Genomic DNA, 17380 nt, shown 5'->3' on the forward strand with positions numbered 1-17380 from the left:
GTAGATGCCCTATCCCAGGAAACATTCAAGGCTGGATGAGTCTCTGAGCAACCTGATCTAGTTGAAGAGGTCCCTGCTCATTGCAAGGAGGTTTGGACTAGATGACATTTAAAGGTCCTTTCCAGCCCAAACTGTTCTGTGATTCTATGCAGTAGTCTGCTGAATAAGCTTCTGCTCGTAAGAAATGCTTTTCCACAGAGCTATCCACAGACCCAGCACAAGACTAATCTTTCCACAAAAGTCTTGCTGCAGAACAAACTGGGGAGAAGTAAAACATAAGAAGCTACCTGTGGATAAGACCAATGGACTGCAGGCTGAGAATTAGCTGATTTCCATATGCAGTATGTAATTTACTAAGAATATTACTAAGGACCAAAGGTTATGAGAACCATTAATGCAGTCAGCAAATGACCATTTGTTTCTCTCCAACGTTGCCTTAAACCTAGTTTACGAAACAGACTCAGCAGACACATTTCACTCTCTTCTAGTTAAAAATTAAAATGGGAAACGATGCACACGTGCTGGGGGGGGGAAGAAAAGCATTGTCTCATTTTCCTGATTTGAATAAGCTATGTCTTTTCCTCTTCAGCTCATCCTCTGAAGAACATTATCTGCTCCAATGCTACAATCAAAAAAATGTTAAGAGCTGCTGATGAGGTTCATCAAAGGGTGAGGATTAAAACATAAGCAGCAATCACTGCATATGGTTTCTAGAGGGCTTACCACAGGTCATCTCCTAATTTCAGCCTACATTTGAACACGTATTTGCATGTCAGTGCAAAAGTACTGCTTATGGTCACTTTGCTCTTCTCTCAGCAGGCTAAATCACGGCTCTACAGATAAAACTGCAAGGGTATCCCAGAGCCCATCCAAACACACTTCATTTTGATATATTTTTTTTTTGTTTTTGGCAGAAAGCACCCAGATACCTCTCTGGTGTAATCAAGTCTCCTGACAATGTGAAATTCGCACTTTAAAGAGTCCACTGACAGATGGATTCAATTTAAAGCATTACTATGAACAGCTGCTGCTGATCACCGGCTTGTAAAGCGAACTCATTCATCACAAAATATTTCAAAAGACTAAACTGAAACAGAACAAATGAATTTGAAGAAGTACAGGAGGTGCAGTATTAGCCTTGGACAATGTGTCAGTTGTTAAAAGCACAGCTATGGTCCTGCTATTAATTTATTCATCTAAATTTATTCCTTTGCTTTATTAGTGGCATTCTCCAGATCCTCAAAAATCCAGGAGGGTAGCTTGAATAAGGTATTGGAAAACCCAGTTAAATACTCCTTACTGAAGGTGATTTTTACTAAATGAGCTCCTAAAGGGAGCGGTCAGCCTGTTTAAATTGTGCGCAGGAGAACTTCAAGGTGATAAGCTTCAAAAAACTGCTGGAGTGAGAGGAGGTTATTTCCCCAACTGCTCTAATTCAGCAAGAAGTTCCATCAGTTGTGCAAGGGGGCCATGTGCTCTGCCTTTGCCACCTTCACTTTAAATGCTGTGAGAGGCCTTACTGCTTTTAAAAAGTTTTCATCTTCCTCTTTGATCCTTCACTACTGCTGCAGTCAAGAAGACAATCTTCAAAGTGCACAGTCTCACAAATGAAACCACCAAGTATGATGATCTCTGAGGATGGGGAGCTGACACAGAACTGACTAATTCACACTTAAAAAAAAAATCAGGAATTATGCAGCAAAAGCAGACCTCTTAACTTCAATGTATTTGTCACTTGGCCAATGGATCATCTCCGAGTGGCTGATTTTTTCCCAGAGTACTTCCTACAAGTTAGGTATGGTGCAATACAGAGGGAATAAAATTCTCTGCAAGGTGCCCCAAGTGGTAATTTGGTTTTGCCAGCGTCATTGGGTTTTCTAGCAGGGTGAAAATGTATAGGTCAGAAAAGTGAGACTGTATTTTGCTGAAAACTGCATTTGACTGCTATATTGCTTCTTATTTCCTCCTCCTCAGTCCAGGACCAAAACTAGAACTTGAACACAAGTTTCCAAGACTTGAAGGCAATTCTTTACCTAGAAGTGAAACTTATAACATCTTCAGGCAACTGTACCTTCAAACTACGCTTGTACTTCACAAATAAAGCATGTCTCATATGAAATATTCCTATATATATGTTCTAATTTTCACACACTTTTGTATCAATATGCAGTTGTTACATCAGATTTTCATATCTTAAGATGAAAAATATACTTATCTATTTTGAGCTGCAGGAAATACAGTGGTATTTTGTTGTAACCTATCTTGGTAAATAGAGGGTAAAAAGAAACACACAGTCCCAAGTTATTTCCTCTCTCATTTTAGAAAATTCAATCTTTGCAGGGAGGAAAAAAAAAAAAAAAAAAAGAGAGAGTTATTTCAGATAACAGCATTTTCCTCTTTCCTTCTACAGAGAGAGTCTATTTCTCTACCTGCCACCCTTCCTCAAGCCCAGGTAATGAGATAAAGCTTGCTGTCACAAGCTTGCGTAAATAAGGCATATCGGCTACTCTACAACTCCCCTTCCATGCAATGGAAAAAAGCTACTGCTTCGTCATCAACCAATCTGCTGCTAGCCAGTACGAAAGCAATGTGAGGAAGTGATCAGTAGATTAACATCATGCTAATAACTAGCTCTAAGTCAAATTACTTAACCCCTTTCAGGGAGCAGCTGACCACTGCCAAGATTTATGCTCTGATATGGAGGTGAAAAGCCATGCAACAACAGCATTGTTTTATATGCAAGAACCAAGGCACATGCACGCACTCTTGCTCACACACCCTCTGCCTGCAAAGGTTATTCATCACCACAGCAACCTCTCAAAACAAAGGTGGAAGCCAATTCAAACAGCCTTATTCCTCTGATGACAGAGGATGAAGGGTGCTCTCTGCCTGCACCCTTCAGGGGGCTTTGTTTGCTTGGGTTTGCTTTTATGTCATTGGATCTCATTTACTAATTTAATTTTCAGCAACCCAGCATGCATGCCCAGAACAGAGAATGGCTGTACTTACACATTAAACAAAAAAATTCTTCTATAGCCTTGGTTAAAAGGAAAGAGAAGACCTGGCTGATGGCTGATTTGCCACATGGCTGAGCAAATGCCATACTCTATTACACGTACCCAATGTCATCCCACCTTCCTCACACCCTCCCCTACATACCAGGAATAGCTGCTTTAAAATAAACACTCCACCTAAACCCAAGAAAAACCCCAACCTGTTTAACTATCATTTCTTCCTTCTTCTCCCCTCACCACTCCCTTTCTTCACATCTTTTTTCACTCCATGGGAGCTTAACGATTTTGGATATATGTTAAAAAAAACTGACCAAGACAGTAAGATAATTGTAAACTTAGCACAAACAAACAGTGGAGTGTCTCGTCACTCCCCAAATCTGGAAAGAACAAACCCCCACCCTTCCCCGAGTCGCTTGAAGAAAGCGACTACGATAATTTCTAAACCTTTTCAACTACAAGCCAGGAGAATAAGCCCGCTGTCTGTAATGACAAGCTGTCAAACTTGGTGAGCAACGTGGCTCTGATTCGTGACACTGATCCTTCACCTGCAGAGCGGAGCACGTGGGCATCAGCAGCCGCACCGCATGCAATGACAATATTCAAAATGCCCAGATTTCTCTGTTTCTCCAACAGCAAATCCCCCATCTGGACCTCTCGATGTGAGAATGCCCTCCCTGTCTTCAGGATTTAAAAGACAAGGCAACCATGTGTTTTGAAATATAGGATTTAAAAACCCCAATGGTTCCTAGGAATTTTATTTTTTAAATGGAAAGTGCAGGTGATTAGAGCAGATAAAATCTCAAAGTTTAAGTCCCATTTACTCCTATTGAGAACTGTTAAATTTTGCTTCAGTGAAACCACCAAAAATAAATATCTAGAAGTACCTATCTTCAGTGATACCACGGATCTAAGCAAAATGTATGCTAAAAAAAGAGTGGTTTGATTTATATGAACTGTTTAAGTATACATATTTCTTAAGTTTTTAAATATTCATTGATAGCTGACCATTAATGCCCATAATTGAAAACAACTAGAAATGGGAGGAAAAAAAAAAGATCAACACAAAAAAAAGTATGAGAAAATTTAGGTTACAGATGAAGATTCAAACTGCAGTTTCAAAAGAGGAAGCTGCATCTGCAGGTAGCAAAAAGCAATACAGTGGGATTGAAAGCAAAGTGCAAAATGTCTACTAACCCCAAGTGCAGGGCACTCTCCACATACGCTGCACTTGAAGCTCTATGCTCTATTACTACAGTGCTCTCAGAAATAGAAAAAAAAAAAAAAGGACAAAAAAACGTGCATTTGAGCTCACACACATTTCTTAAATTCAGCCATAGGCAAACCCATCAAATCAGATTTATTCATAGCACAAGGTGATTTACGTCACCGTGTAATCACTACTTGACATGATAAGCAGGCATTGGCTGACTCAATCTTTATTCGTGCAGTGAATTTTCAAGGTACTTTCCTGATGATCTTGGGTTTTGAATAAATTCTCTCCACATAAAGATGATTTCCCACCCACGCTACACAGAAGCAAAGGTTTTTACCTTCTATCCCATCCTGGTATTCAAGCTTATAAATCAGACTGGGACCACAGATATGACAGACAGCAACTAGTCTTATATTTGGGACCTTCCTGACCAAGACACAGACATGCTCTCACTGCAAGAGAATAATTTTATCTACATGAAATTATAAGGCTTCTAGAAAATCTGTGGTCTCTAACTTCTAACAATTGAAAACACTTACTGGTGAAAAAAAAAAAAAAGTGCACCTAACCAAGTGATAACGATTTTAAACAAAAAACATTGCTTCAATTACTACCTTGATTTCTCTATTTCTACACAGACAGAAAAGCAAGTGAAACAATTTAAAAACCTTTCTTTTCCACATCTGCTGGAGTTAGAACTAACGTTGTTCTATTATTTAAGTGTTGGGGTTTAGAGTTCTCAAACAGTATAGAGGAACTGCATCTACCTTCAGTGGTTCCCAAGATAGCAGCTGTTACGCTTGAACTGTAGCAGGAAGAGCAGTGGTAATGAGTAAGGACTTAAGGACAGGTTTCTTCCATTTTGCAAAAATATGAAGGATACTTTAGTACCAAATTTGTTTTTCCAAACTTTACATTAATTAAAACATACTGCTTTTATTCTGGTTTAATAGACAACTGGACCTTGAAATAACATACTTGAGTTCCTTCTTTTGCCTTTGCCTCCTCCAACAGAAAGTCAGAATTACCCTCATAATTTTTCATGCCAGAGTAATTTACCAACTCTGCTGCTAAGAGAGTTAACATGTACAGCTCAGTATGGCACTGACCTCCAGGTTTTTATCCAAGTATTCCAACAAGCACTCTTAACAACGTAGTAAGAATCTGAATGAGTTAGACAAGAGCCTGGGATGTGTATTCCCTTCTCATGTCCATCCATACAAGAGACTCCTTTTAACTTCTCAAGAAGATAACTTCTAGCGGTTCTGCTTAAAGCACTGATCTTCAACTCTGATGTACATAAGAAGATTCAGTATGTGATGCTGAGCTGCATTGTGCCAATGCTTTGGCGAGACTCTGTCCATGTACAGAGAGGATACTTCCTCCCAAATTTCACAGAGATGTTTAAATGACTAGCAACAGCTAAAGGCACACATGTTGTTTTTAATAGGGAACGTGTGGTTTGCAGACCAGGTTGCATCTCATCAATAATTCCTTGGTGCAACACTCCTGAGAAGACAGCAGTCAGCCCAGCATGGCAGTGTTTTAAATAAAGCAGAGTGTTACAAGGTGCAAGGCAGCACTCCACACATTTGCTGTCAAAGAATCACAGCATTTCAGCTGCTGGAAGAAGCAGATTGCCATTGTTTTATCAAGGAAAATCACAGATGGGAGAAACTGACTGCAAAACACCTTCCCCTCAAAAAAAAATTGCTAGCTATTTTCTTTTACAGAGGAGGTATATGTAGTATTGAACTCAAGGTAGGATCATGCTTTGGAGGTCAAAACAAGTATACTCAATTTTCTACAAAGCATCTTCAAAAGGGATCTGGGGATTATGTTTGTCTGCACACAGCCACACAGATTTAAGCAAGAAAAAAAAAATGCACTTGCATAAAAGACTTTGGGAAGTTTCAGTTTCTATTCAGCTAGAAAGGCAGTGAATAAGTGTGTGCTCACACATACATTTGTAATCATCCTCATGCTGAGAGCAGACAGTCACCACTACTGTTATCAGAGTCCCACAGCTTGTATTTCCAGACTGTGAAGCACTAAGGCAGAGAGTATAAACCCTCCTCTGATTAAAAGGGCACAGTGCTGTTGTCTAGTACAACACACCAACTGCTACAGATTTGACGTTTGGCCTCACCAGGATCTTACTCATTCAGTAGAGGGAGAGGAAAAAATAATCCATAAACATACAAACAAAGAGTAAGGATTTCCTAAACTGGTAACCTGGATCAGTCTAATTTTCTCTAAACTCATCAGTCACCCTCTGGGGAAAACAAGCAAGGCACGCAAGTCTTTGCATCCAGAAACTTACAGTTTGCAACAAGATGCCAGTTGTTAAAGAGACAGAGAGAAGCTCTCCTTACACACAACTCACCAGCTACCACTTGTGCAAACGCCACGTGCCTGGGATTAAAACTCCAGCCTGGGTAGATGCTGTCCCTGACACTGTTTGATTCAGCTCAAGTGCCTGGCATCTCTCCAGCGTCACTCAGAAGGCTGCTGCCCGACAGGACAAATCACTGGAAAAAACAGAAAAGAAAGAGGTTCAACTATGCAGTTCTACTGTGCATTATAAAAACTTGCTATGCTCTGACTTCTTAAACTGTGATTTCCCTTGCCATATGAAAGGGAGAAGTAGATTTCTCATTAGAGTTCATCCACTACTTTCAAACGTGAGCTTTCTAAATACGAGCAATATCAAGAATTATTCCTCTGAACAATTAACAAGAACCTCATAGTCAGGACACCTGGACAATGTCCACCCAAATCCCTGCTTTCAAGCACATTTTGGCATTGGATCCCTCCTCAAGGGTGGGGTGAGCAGTCTACAAAGCTGTAGACCTGACAGCTGGGAAAAAGAGTGTAACACATTTGTAAACACATTTTTTAAAAGCTTGGTCAAGCACAAAGATGAAGGTATTGGTGAGAGTGGAGCAAGGCTCACCTCACACCCCCGTCCCCATTGGGAAGCAGCTGCTGCCCACACAGCCCCTGTGCTCCCAGCACAGCCCAGGTTTGCACTCACAAGGCACCAGCAGCCATATGGCCTGAATGGGAAAGAGACAGGAAAAAAAATGTGTTTGTATTGAGAGAAACTGGGGACAGCTCAAAAAACTCCCCACAAAACAGTGGAGGTGGAGCCCACAGGGCACTTGAGGAAAGAGGATGCAGGAAAGGAAAAATAAGGTAAAAACCAAGATGAAATAAGTCTGAGGAAGAAGGTAGTGAATAGTGTCACTTTTAAAATTTTTTTTAAGGTAACAATTATGGTATTCTCCAATTTTCTCATCAAATTTTTGCCACCCCTTGATTTTGAATCTGACATTCAAGAGTTCAGACAAGCTTAGTCCTTTTCTGCTTTATTTCTTCAGTCATATCCAACACTTTGTTCTAACCTGGTTAAACATACAAGTCACTTTCAGCTTCATAGCTGCACCATCTCAGGGTGCTGACCAGTCCTTCAAATTTGCCAAAACTGCCCTACTTACAGGTGAATTTTCTCATGAGCTACTCTCTTCTGGACATCATTTTGACATGATCCCAGTTTTGTGCCTTCTATGAGAGGTCCCATTCTCCCTCCCTTACAGGGCAAACCCTGCAGTGAAGTTTTCCATTTTAAGATAAATCCAATTAAACATAATTAAAAAGTAATGATTGATTTAATACAGCAACGGAACCAGGAATAAGCAGTAACAAGTCAATCCATTACCAGGGCAAGCAGCAACAGGTCAATTCAGTCAATCTCAATTGATCCAGTATTTGCATATTCATATAGGAAGTAATATATTCAGTTAGTTTATGTACTGCACCTTATCACATTTCTTACTAATCTGACCATATTATAGTGGTGGTTTATCTGATAATCACCCAATTCTGTCTAAAACCTAATATTCTAATATTTTTGTGGGAGCTAGGCAATAAATGGTTTGCTGACTAGGAAACCCAAGCTGAAGAAAGGACAACACACAGGCAGAAGACGTTAAGACAGCACAGCCTGCCTTCCATCCACACCTCATTTCCCAGCCCCAAGCCTCGGCCTTTCCCAGCTCACTGGCATCACACAAGACCCTCTACTTCACCATGTTCATTTTCTCCCTTGCAAAACATGGATAAAGGTGACAGTGTTCTTAATAAAATACAAGTGAGGAGAGGCAGCCTAAGAGCCAGGTCTGGCTAGCAGCACATCCAGTGCTTACCAATACCCTGGGGTCAATGTGAGAGGCTTGACATTGGTTTCAGACAAACCAAAGTCAAACGTTGAAAAAGCAACAGACCAAAAAGCCTCAGGAGCAATCATGACCTTTGTGTGTAGGTCTCTCTCAAAGGGCAAAGGGGCGGACACAGCCACCTGAGGATATGCCAAAGAATAAACAGGGGCATGTTCAAAAATTGCCTCTAAATCAAACTGGGTTACCTATAAAGCTTTGAGTCAGGGAAACAGGCTTGGCTGCACGCATGTATATACATATATATATATATATACACACATATATTAATATACGTATATGTGTAATAAAGAGGACAGACTACACCTCTTTTCCAATAGTAACTTGTGATCTCAGCATCTTCTTATGCAGAATTGAATTCTTCTCAGTAGTACGGAAGAACTAAAGAATTCTGCTACGAAATAACGTACTAAAAACTAGCACATTCATTGTTTCCAAGCTCCTTATCTCCTAAATTTGTGACATGTTTTGGGATTCTCATCTGAAAGCCAATGTAAAACAGAAAAGGAAAAAAAAAAAACAGAATTCACTGGTGAGTCTCAGAGCCTCCTCCTTGCTAATGTGATTTTACTGTTTGCAGTCCTGGACATGAACACAGTTAATGAATAATGACTGTGCAAAAAAAAAAAAAAAAAAAATCAGATAATGATGGGAGGGGGAGGGAAAGTGAAATAATTGCATGTGTGGCTTGGATTGGATTTGACATCAATTAGAAAAATTGATGCCCTTTTAATTATAGGAAAAAAGGCTTTACTAGAAAGATAAGACAGACATGACAATCAAAACACTTTAGTCTTTAGATTTACACATATGGATATTGAAATTTTGCAAGGTTGGGGTTTTTCAGTGTTTGGTTTGGTTAGTTCATCTATTTTATATATATAATTTTTAAAACAGCATTTTCTCAAAATTGCATCCAAATGTGTGTGTAAATCTTCAGTACACTTCAAAGCTGTCACAGCAGAGATTTGTTTGGATAGCATACATGCGTGGTTTTATCAGCTTCTGGGAATATTACTTACTACAAGTAGGACTGCCTCCTACAAGGTACAAGATATCTTTCATTTCCCTTGTAATAAGAGGCCAATTAAGTAGGAGTTACAGCCACCTGAAGAATGAGCCCAATAACCTACTAAGATCACTTAAGATCCTCCCCTAATTGGTTCCATTGAATAGATTAGGTTAGTGCAAAAGTAACTGCAGCTTTGGACAGTGAATTTGAAAGCATTATAACTAGGCTCAAACACATCTTTATTTATCAAAATACAAAGCATTACAATCAACAGTTTTGCCAATGAGAAAAAGGTTTGTTTATTCCTGTAGCATAAAAATCTGTGCTTTGGGATTTGATGAACTCTTGGAAAGCATTTTCTGCATCCTACTGGCTATGGAAGCATTTTTCTTGCAAAAAGTTTTCAAGATGCTTGAAGAAGTGGTAGTCGGTTGACAAGATTTCAGGTGAATATAGCGGATAAGGCAAAACTTTGTAGCCTGATTCATACAACTTTTGAAGTCTTGGTTTTGTGACATGCAGTGCAATGTTGTTGTGGAGAAGAATTGGGCCCTTTCTGTTGACCGATGCCAGCTGCAGGCGTTGCAGTTCTCTGTGCATCTCATCAACTTGCTGAGCAGACTTCTCAGATGTAACTGTTCCAATGGGATTCAGAAAGCTGTATTGGATCAGACTGGCAGCAGACCAACAAACAGTGACCATGACCTTTTTTGGGTGCAAGTTTGGCTTTGGGAAGTGCTTTGGAGGTTCTTCTCAGTCCAGCCACTGAGCTGGTCGTTGCCAGTTGTAGCATGTCACAATTTGATCAAGAAATAGTTTGTCGTTGCTGCACAGAAGAAGAGAAGGCGACACTTCAAAATTATTTTGATTTTCAGTCAGCTCATGAGGCACCCACTTCTTGAGCTTTTTCACTTTTCCAATTTGCTTCAAATACCAAATGATGGTAGAAGAGTAAATGTTGAGTTCTGTGGCAACTTCTCATGTAGCTGTAAGAGGATCAGCTTCGATGATTGCTCTCAATTCATCGTTGTAAACTTCCAATGGCCAGTCACTGTGCTACTCATCTTCAAGGCTCTCATCTCCTTTGCAAAACTTCTTGACCCACCACTGCACTGTACGTACATTAGAAGTTCCTGGACCAAACGCGTGGTTGACGTTGTGAGTTGTCTCCACTGCTTTACAATGCATTTTGAACTCAAATAACAAAATCGCTCAAATTTGCTTTTTGTCTAACGTCGTTTCCGTAGTATAAAATAAATATAAAACAAACTGCAAGTAGTAAGTCATTAGCAAAAAAAAAAAACCAACCAAACAAAAAAACACCCAGAAAGCAAGAAAAGTGCTTTAAAATTATGTATAACATAACCACATTTATTTAAGAATGTATTCCAATATCAAGCAGCAAATTTCAACAATGTAAAAATGGCAATTACTTTTGCACCAACCTAATGTTTTCAAAAGAGGGCACAGGAGATTGCTCCCTGTTTGATTAAGGTTGCAAAGCTCATGGTTTTTTCCTTGCTTTTATTCCTAATTCCAGCTGCACATGCCAAGTCCTCATAATGTGAGAAATGGCTAATATAAGCACATGAAACACACTGTCCCCAATACTCCTTTAGTAAGCCAAAGTAGGGGGCATCCTTCTACAAAAATCACACACAATTCCTCAACTACCCAAGTCCCTCACAGTTCTCAATGTTTTACTGCCCCTCTATTTCTACATCTCTTTTCCAGTCACATCAACGATTGCACAGCCCATATTTACATGATCATTTCTAAAATGAGATATGACCAGTTTGGAGTAAGTGCTATTTTATAAACAACTTCTACTATCCTACAATTATAATCACAATTTCTGTTATTCAGTATCTTTCATCTACAGATCTCAAACAGTGTTGAGAAGATTTAATCTTATTGCCCAACTACATCTGCAGATGTGATTTACAAAGTGAAAGCAAAATTATATAAGGCAGAATTTATCCAGGAAATATGAACTGCGATACTTAATCTTACAAAATAACCAAGAGATAATTTAAAGTAAGGTATCTACAAAGAATAGTGTCTGTGCCAAAAGACTGTTTGTATTGGTTTTCCAAAGAGGGGACAGAATGTTCTCTTCCAAAGAACCACAAAACAAACTTCCTGAATCAATGTGAGTTTTCTTTTTGCTTGTATTTAATCCAAGTAAGTGTGACCTAGCCAGACTTAATAAATAAGGCGGACAAAAAAAAAAATCATCAATTTGGCACAGCCTTGTCTTGAAAAAGGACAGTCACACCCTTCAAAGTGAGTGAAACTGGACACCTGAACAGACAGACCTAGAACCACTGCCTTTCTGTGAAACTAGTAATAATAGCCTGAACAGTTAAAAAAAAAAAAAAAAAATTGCATAACATTCTAAGGAGCTGTAATTAACTTTTTTTTTTTTTTTTTTTTTTTTTTTTTTTTTTTTTTTTAATGCTAGCCTCTTGATGCACATCAGCAGGATTTGAGAATGAGGAGGTAAGAGATGCAGCTTGTTGAGATGATAAAAAAGCACAGGAAAAAGAACTTGAAGTCATCAAATATGCATTTATTTAATATAATACTTTGTCCCTAAATTGGTCATATAACAAACAAAAAAATAGAAAAAAAAAATCCCCAAATTCAGCTCAGGTTTTACTTCCTTTTTTTCATTCAGAATTTGATGGTAAGTCTAAAGGGAAAAGTTTCTTTGCAATGCAAAAACATTACTAGTAAGGTCAAAAGAGATAGCATATCATTTATTGTGATGTTTTTGTAAACCCTGTTTAGGAATAGTAATGGATTTAGAGTTAAAAATATACATACATGAATATAAATATACACCCTCTACCCTACATAAGGACAAGCCCCCCAAAAAACAGTCTACAACAGTTCTGTTTACATGTACTTTTGTGAAAGTTTCTTGACCAACAGAAATCCTCATTTCACAAAACATACAATCCAAAACTACTTCCAGAACCAGTAGCAGTGCAGTTTTTTCCCCCCAAAGTGCCACACGTATAGTTGTCATATTTGCCACACAAACACCCACCTCTTCTCACAGCCTCATGGGCTAAGATGCTGCACAATTTTGCCTGAAATGGGCAAAACGCTAAGAGATGGAAACCTCCACACAACTCATATACCAGTCCAACACTTCTTAAAAGATTATATTCAACAATATAATTTCAAACCCCTGCACTACAATCCCACTGCAGAAGAATTAATATATCCCCCCAGAACTGTGAAAGCCATAAAAAAAAAAAAAAAAAAAAAGACAGAAACCTGATGGAAAGACAAAAGAACTGCAAAATGTATTTCCTGTTACTTATACTGATGCAGAGTTTCCCAAATCTGAGTCAGATGTCTAAAAGTTGTCCATCCTCATTTCTTCAGAAGTTCAAAATTGCTATAATTTTAATATTATTATTCTTACTGACCTTTGAATGTTTAGACCTTCCTTGATTCTGTACATTCATGCCAGACTTAGTTTATTAACAGCTAACTTAGATTATTTCAGTGGCTACTTACTTCTCCCTGTTTCCTTGTTTATTTTTTTCTTTTTCCCAGCTTCAACTTCTTGCACAGTGAACAAGGAAATCTATTTCACTTTTAGGTTCCTCCTACCACAGTATCTAGGTTTCAAGCTCTACAGGGATCGGGTTTATTAATTTGAAAACCAATCAGTACAACTTCTATTGTATTTTTAAAATAGGAAGCGAATTATATTAGTCTCAGGTTTCATAAAAGTTGTTTTCATAATGTTCAGCTTGGATTCACTTGAAAATTTGAGCACATAAAATTTTCACTGGCAAATATATTCATATATAAACCCTTAATCTCCCTACCAAAGGCATATCTTAGTAGGATTTCTAAAATTATTGTTTTTTTTAAATCAAAGTAAAGAGAGTTTACTAATAAAAGACATTGTTAAGTTTCTCCCTTTCTGAATTCAATCGATGGTTGGTCTTATATTCCAGCAGACCCAGGATTTCTTGTTAGTGCTATAGAAGACAAATCTGTCTCTCTAGGTGTATGCATGCGGTAATCAAACAAAACTGAGAGCAGCGTATTATTCAGGAAGTCTAGATTATTGTCTTCCAATACAACTACAGACTTTAAAAGGATGCACATAGAGGGTATCACAGCGGGGAACAGACACACAGACATTAGCATCTCAAGCATAAATTCCCTGCCTACTCCCATGAAGAGACATCATAAGATTGTGAATGCTCTTAAAAACTACATTGACTCTCAGACCTTTGACAAGGACTGAAGTACCTTAAAAGATGCATGGGAAGCACCACATATGTTATCAGAAAAAGCGGTAAGAAAAATAATTTATTTTTTGGAATGGAGCTAGGGGTGTGAGAAGGGGAAGGTTTCTTTGTAGTCACTCTGAAGGGTGTTCAGAGCAGAGCTGCTCAGCCCTTCATTCTCAGACTTACCACATTCGTTGTGACTTGAAGAGCCTATCAAATAGTGACTTCCAGACAGTACCTTGTGGCAAAAACACCTATCACACCCCTGTTCACCATGCCAATAGTTTACGTTCCCCTTACACCACCCAAAGACAATTAATTTATGATTGACTTAGAAAGGAACGTTGCTTGCCATAGGTGCTCAGAGCAGCAGAAACCAGGCCAAGAAAAGTAACTGTACCAGTTCTTCCAGCTGACCTTTTTTGCTTGATTATCCTGTTCAGTAAAAAAAAACACTGACAACAACACACAACCAGATGACATTCCACAGAAATAGGGAAACAAAGAAGTTATGTATGGACTGGGGTAAAACAACATCCATCCTTGGCATATCTCAGCATTAGAACCTACCAAAACATCCACTGTCCTCAGTAGCAAAGAAATTAACTTTTCCAGCTGCCTCCTATGAAGTCCTTCCTTTGATAGCCCTCTTGTAAAAAGGAGAGCTGAAATAATCCAGGTAACTGTCCCAACGTAGCCTGAAATTCAGGTTCCTTTTCTTTTTTCAGAAAGGCAAAGCACGCTATACAAAATGTCTAGTATCCACACTGAAATTTAACAAATAAACTTGTTTAGAAAATTTGCTAATCTTGCCGTGTGTAAATTTATTCTAGCTCATCCGTCTTGTGAGACTTCTACAGATGTGGAGGAAGGAAAATAGGAAAAAGGGAAACCCTTCACAAGGAGAAGGATGGGGATGCAGCACGAAGGAACAATCAGTAACTAGATAGTTAAGAAGAAAACTCACAGCCAAAAGGTGAATGACTGAGCATTACGTTCAGACTGGTATAAATGTAAACTGTGCAGTTATTAGTCTTTCCTGAACCTGACCCTTCCTAACTCTGTTACCACACTGCAAAACTGCGTCATCAGGAAGATCTTGAATCTTTTCTGTTTATTAAGGAAAGCACAAAAATAAGGCAGCCTTTTGAAATCACTTCTACAAATAAAAGCACAGAGGTTTCCACATCAGTACACCTACAGAATTCCACTACGTTATTACCACTACGGTAATAAAAGTTATTTTAAGCACAGCCTGTAGTAATAAATCAGTTTTAGTGCCAATAATTGTCTCTTTGTAGTTGAGGAGCAGGGGGAGTTTCCCCATCATGACCTAATCAGAAGTTGCTTCCAAGCAATATCAAAACCTGGATTCATTAAATTTTTATCTCAACAGAAGACGAAGTACACCACAGACACGGCCTCTGAAACACCTTAAACTTCTATCAAGCTCATATTTTTTTTCCCCACACTCAAGCACATCAAGTTCCATTGTTTAAACTCTATAATAAAACCGGATACTCTTCATCAGTACATGCTATCCTTTTCCTGGGAATCACAAACAGGTGCACTATCAAGACACCTAGATTGCCACAATTTTCAGTTAATCTCCCCATTTTCCCAAATGCCATTTCTTACCTATGCCTTTACATTTATCCCTAATTAGAATCACTGATGTTAGAGATCATCTAGTCCACCAGGGTCAAAGCATGGAACCATAAGTGGTGTTTTCTGGTCTTTTCTGATATTGCCTATCAAGATAATAAAGCTTCTGCTCTAACCCAAAGCATCGAGTCACACAACTCAGTACCTAATGACCTTTTTTCTTCTACTCTATTGTGGGTACTGAACACAGTCTTCAAACTCATTATTATTTTCTGTATGACCTCTACTTCATAATGTAATGATTAGCACAATTTAATGTGCTTCCTTATATCACATTCCACATTAAATCATTCCAAGAATCAATGCAACTCTGAAAAGCAAAGCTTGTAATAACTTTAATTGTCTAGTAATGAAGCTGGAGGTGGAGGGGAAAGAACAAAACTGTTTTCAACTATCAGGTCTAACAAAAAAAAAAAAAAGTGACATGTTATTTTGTCAAAAGAAGAGTTACAAATCTAATAATCTGCCTACTCTGCAAAAAAAGACAAGGTGGCATTTTTCTATTGTTAGTTCCCATTGCACTAGTAGACATCACCAGGAGCAACACAGTCTGAAACAGGACTCTGGTCAGGACAGAGCTCACACTATTCTGTAAGGCAGAGACTTCTGGAGACCTTGAGCTAAACATTCTCCTCAGATCCTACATAAGAATAACATATATGATGGTTCCTTTGCTGTAGGATAAGTTCCTCTGTTTCCTGTAGGTGATGACTGGTACCAATGATGGCCAAGTGCTCCTAAGGAGCCCTGTGACAGACAACTATAAAGTAATATTTCTTCAATAAATTTCTGCCCAGCTACTCCCACACTTGAACTAGGAATAAGCTTTCTGAAAGGCCCCAGTTCTTAAAAAAACAAACAAACAAAAAACCAAAAACACCACTTAGCTCTATAAAGGTTTTCTTGCTAATTTTTCTTTTATTGAAGCCTATTAAAAGGCAACATTTTCAGTAATGCCCTTTACAAGTGAAGGCTGTATAAAAAAAGGAAAGCCTCATGTTTAAATATTTAAAGTGTCACCTTCAAACTTTTCTAAGTATGTCTCTTCCTCTCTTTTACGATTTTGGAACACGAATGTTTGTCCTTCCTTTGATCCCCCCTTTTTGGTTTTGTGTTTTTTTTTTTTTTTTTACTTTCTCATATCATCTCATCTGTGCTTTTATTTGCCTCACTAATAAGGAGCTAATTCTGCAATGTGGCACATTTAAGTACAAAAGTATAATTAATTAACATTCATTTTAGGTCAAGAGCAGGATTTACACCACAAACAAAAAAAGCCTAATCCTGGGCTAACTGCTCATACACAAAAAACAAACATGCAAAAAGCTCAACCTCCCTACAAACTGGAAAGAAAAAAAAAAAAAAAAGCCCCAAACACCATGCTTACATGGACACTTTCCCCTGGCTTTCTATTAACCTATGTACATACTGTTTGTATTTCTCCACTATTTTTGCCTGGCAATTATGACCAAAACACAATAACCTAAAGCAACATGGCTAAACAAATTCAGAGCCACACAGTAAGAATAAGGACATTAAAGAACTACATGACCAAAATGGACTTCTGTGCATCTCATCCACAGGCAAAAAACATGAAAGCTAGAGGAAAGCCAGCCCATTAAGTTTCCCAAGAACGCCTAAAATGTTGTCTTGCCAATATCAAGGAAGTATTTTAATTGTGTTTGGGTTTTTTCATTGCATAGAGTCATGTATTATCATTACCAATGCTTAACACACTCAAACACAAAATCCCTCTGAACAAACAATTCCTAATCCAATGTTTCACCTTTTCAATCTTACCACCAGAATTCTACTGGGGGAAAAAAAAGCAGAAATTCACTCTAACCATTTAAAATAATGTTCATTGCCTTGTTATTTTATGCATTGAAAGCTACTTTTGTACTTTTGGGCTTGAAATTGTGGCCATAAAATATCATGTTAATGGTGCTGAACAACAACAACTACCACTACAA

The 17380-nt window shown here is 38.4% G+C and overlaps 1 protein-coding gene across 11 annotated transcripts in view; it reads right to left on the reverse strand.

Moving 5' to 3' along the window:
* EPS8 (EGFR pathway substrate 8, signaling adaptor) overlaps positions 1–17380 on the reverse strand; it is a 145414-nt gene that overhangs the window by 99434 nt on the left and 28600 nt on the right. For 6 of the 11 annotated variants that reach the window (XM_065030116.1, XM_065030124.1, XM_065030104.1 and 3 more), the window contains exon 2: positions 6614–6758. The exons of 1 other annotated variant lie outside the window; for it this stretch is intronic. The gene's annotated coding sequence lies outside the window, so the exon portion shown is untranslated. The remainder of the gene's footprint in view (positions 1–6613; positions 6759–17380) is intronic. 4 more of the 11 variants (XM_065030149.1, XM_065030160.1, XM_065030134.1 and 1 more) reach the window with 1 other exon arrangement.

Source organism: Columba livia, chromosome 1, assembly GCF_036013475.1.
Source record: "Columba livia isolate bColLiv1 breed racing homer chromosome 1, bColLiv1.pat.W.v2, whole genome shotgun sequence".
NCBI classification, from domain to species: domain Eukaryota; kingdom Metazoa; phylum Chordata; class Aves; order Columbiformes; family Columbidae; genus Columba; species Columba livia.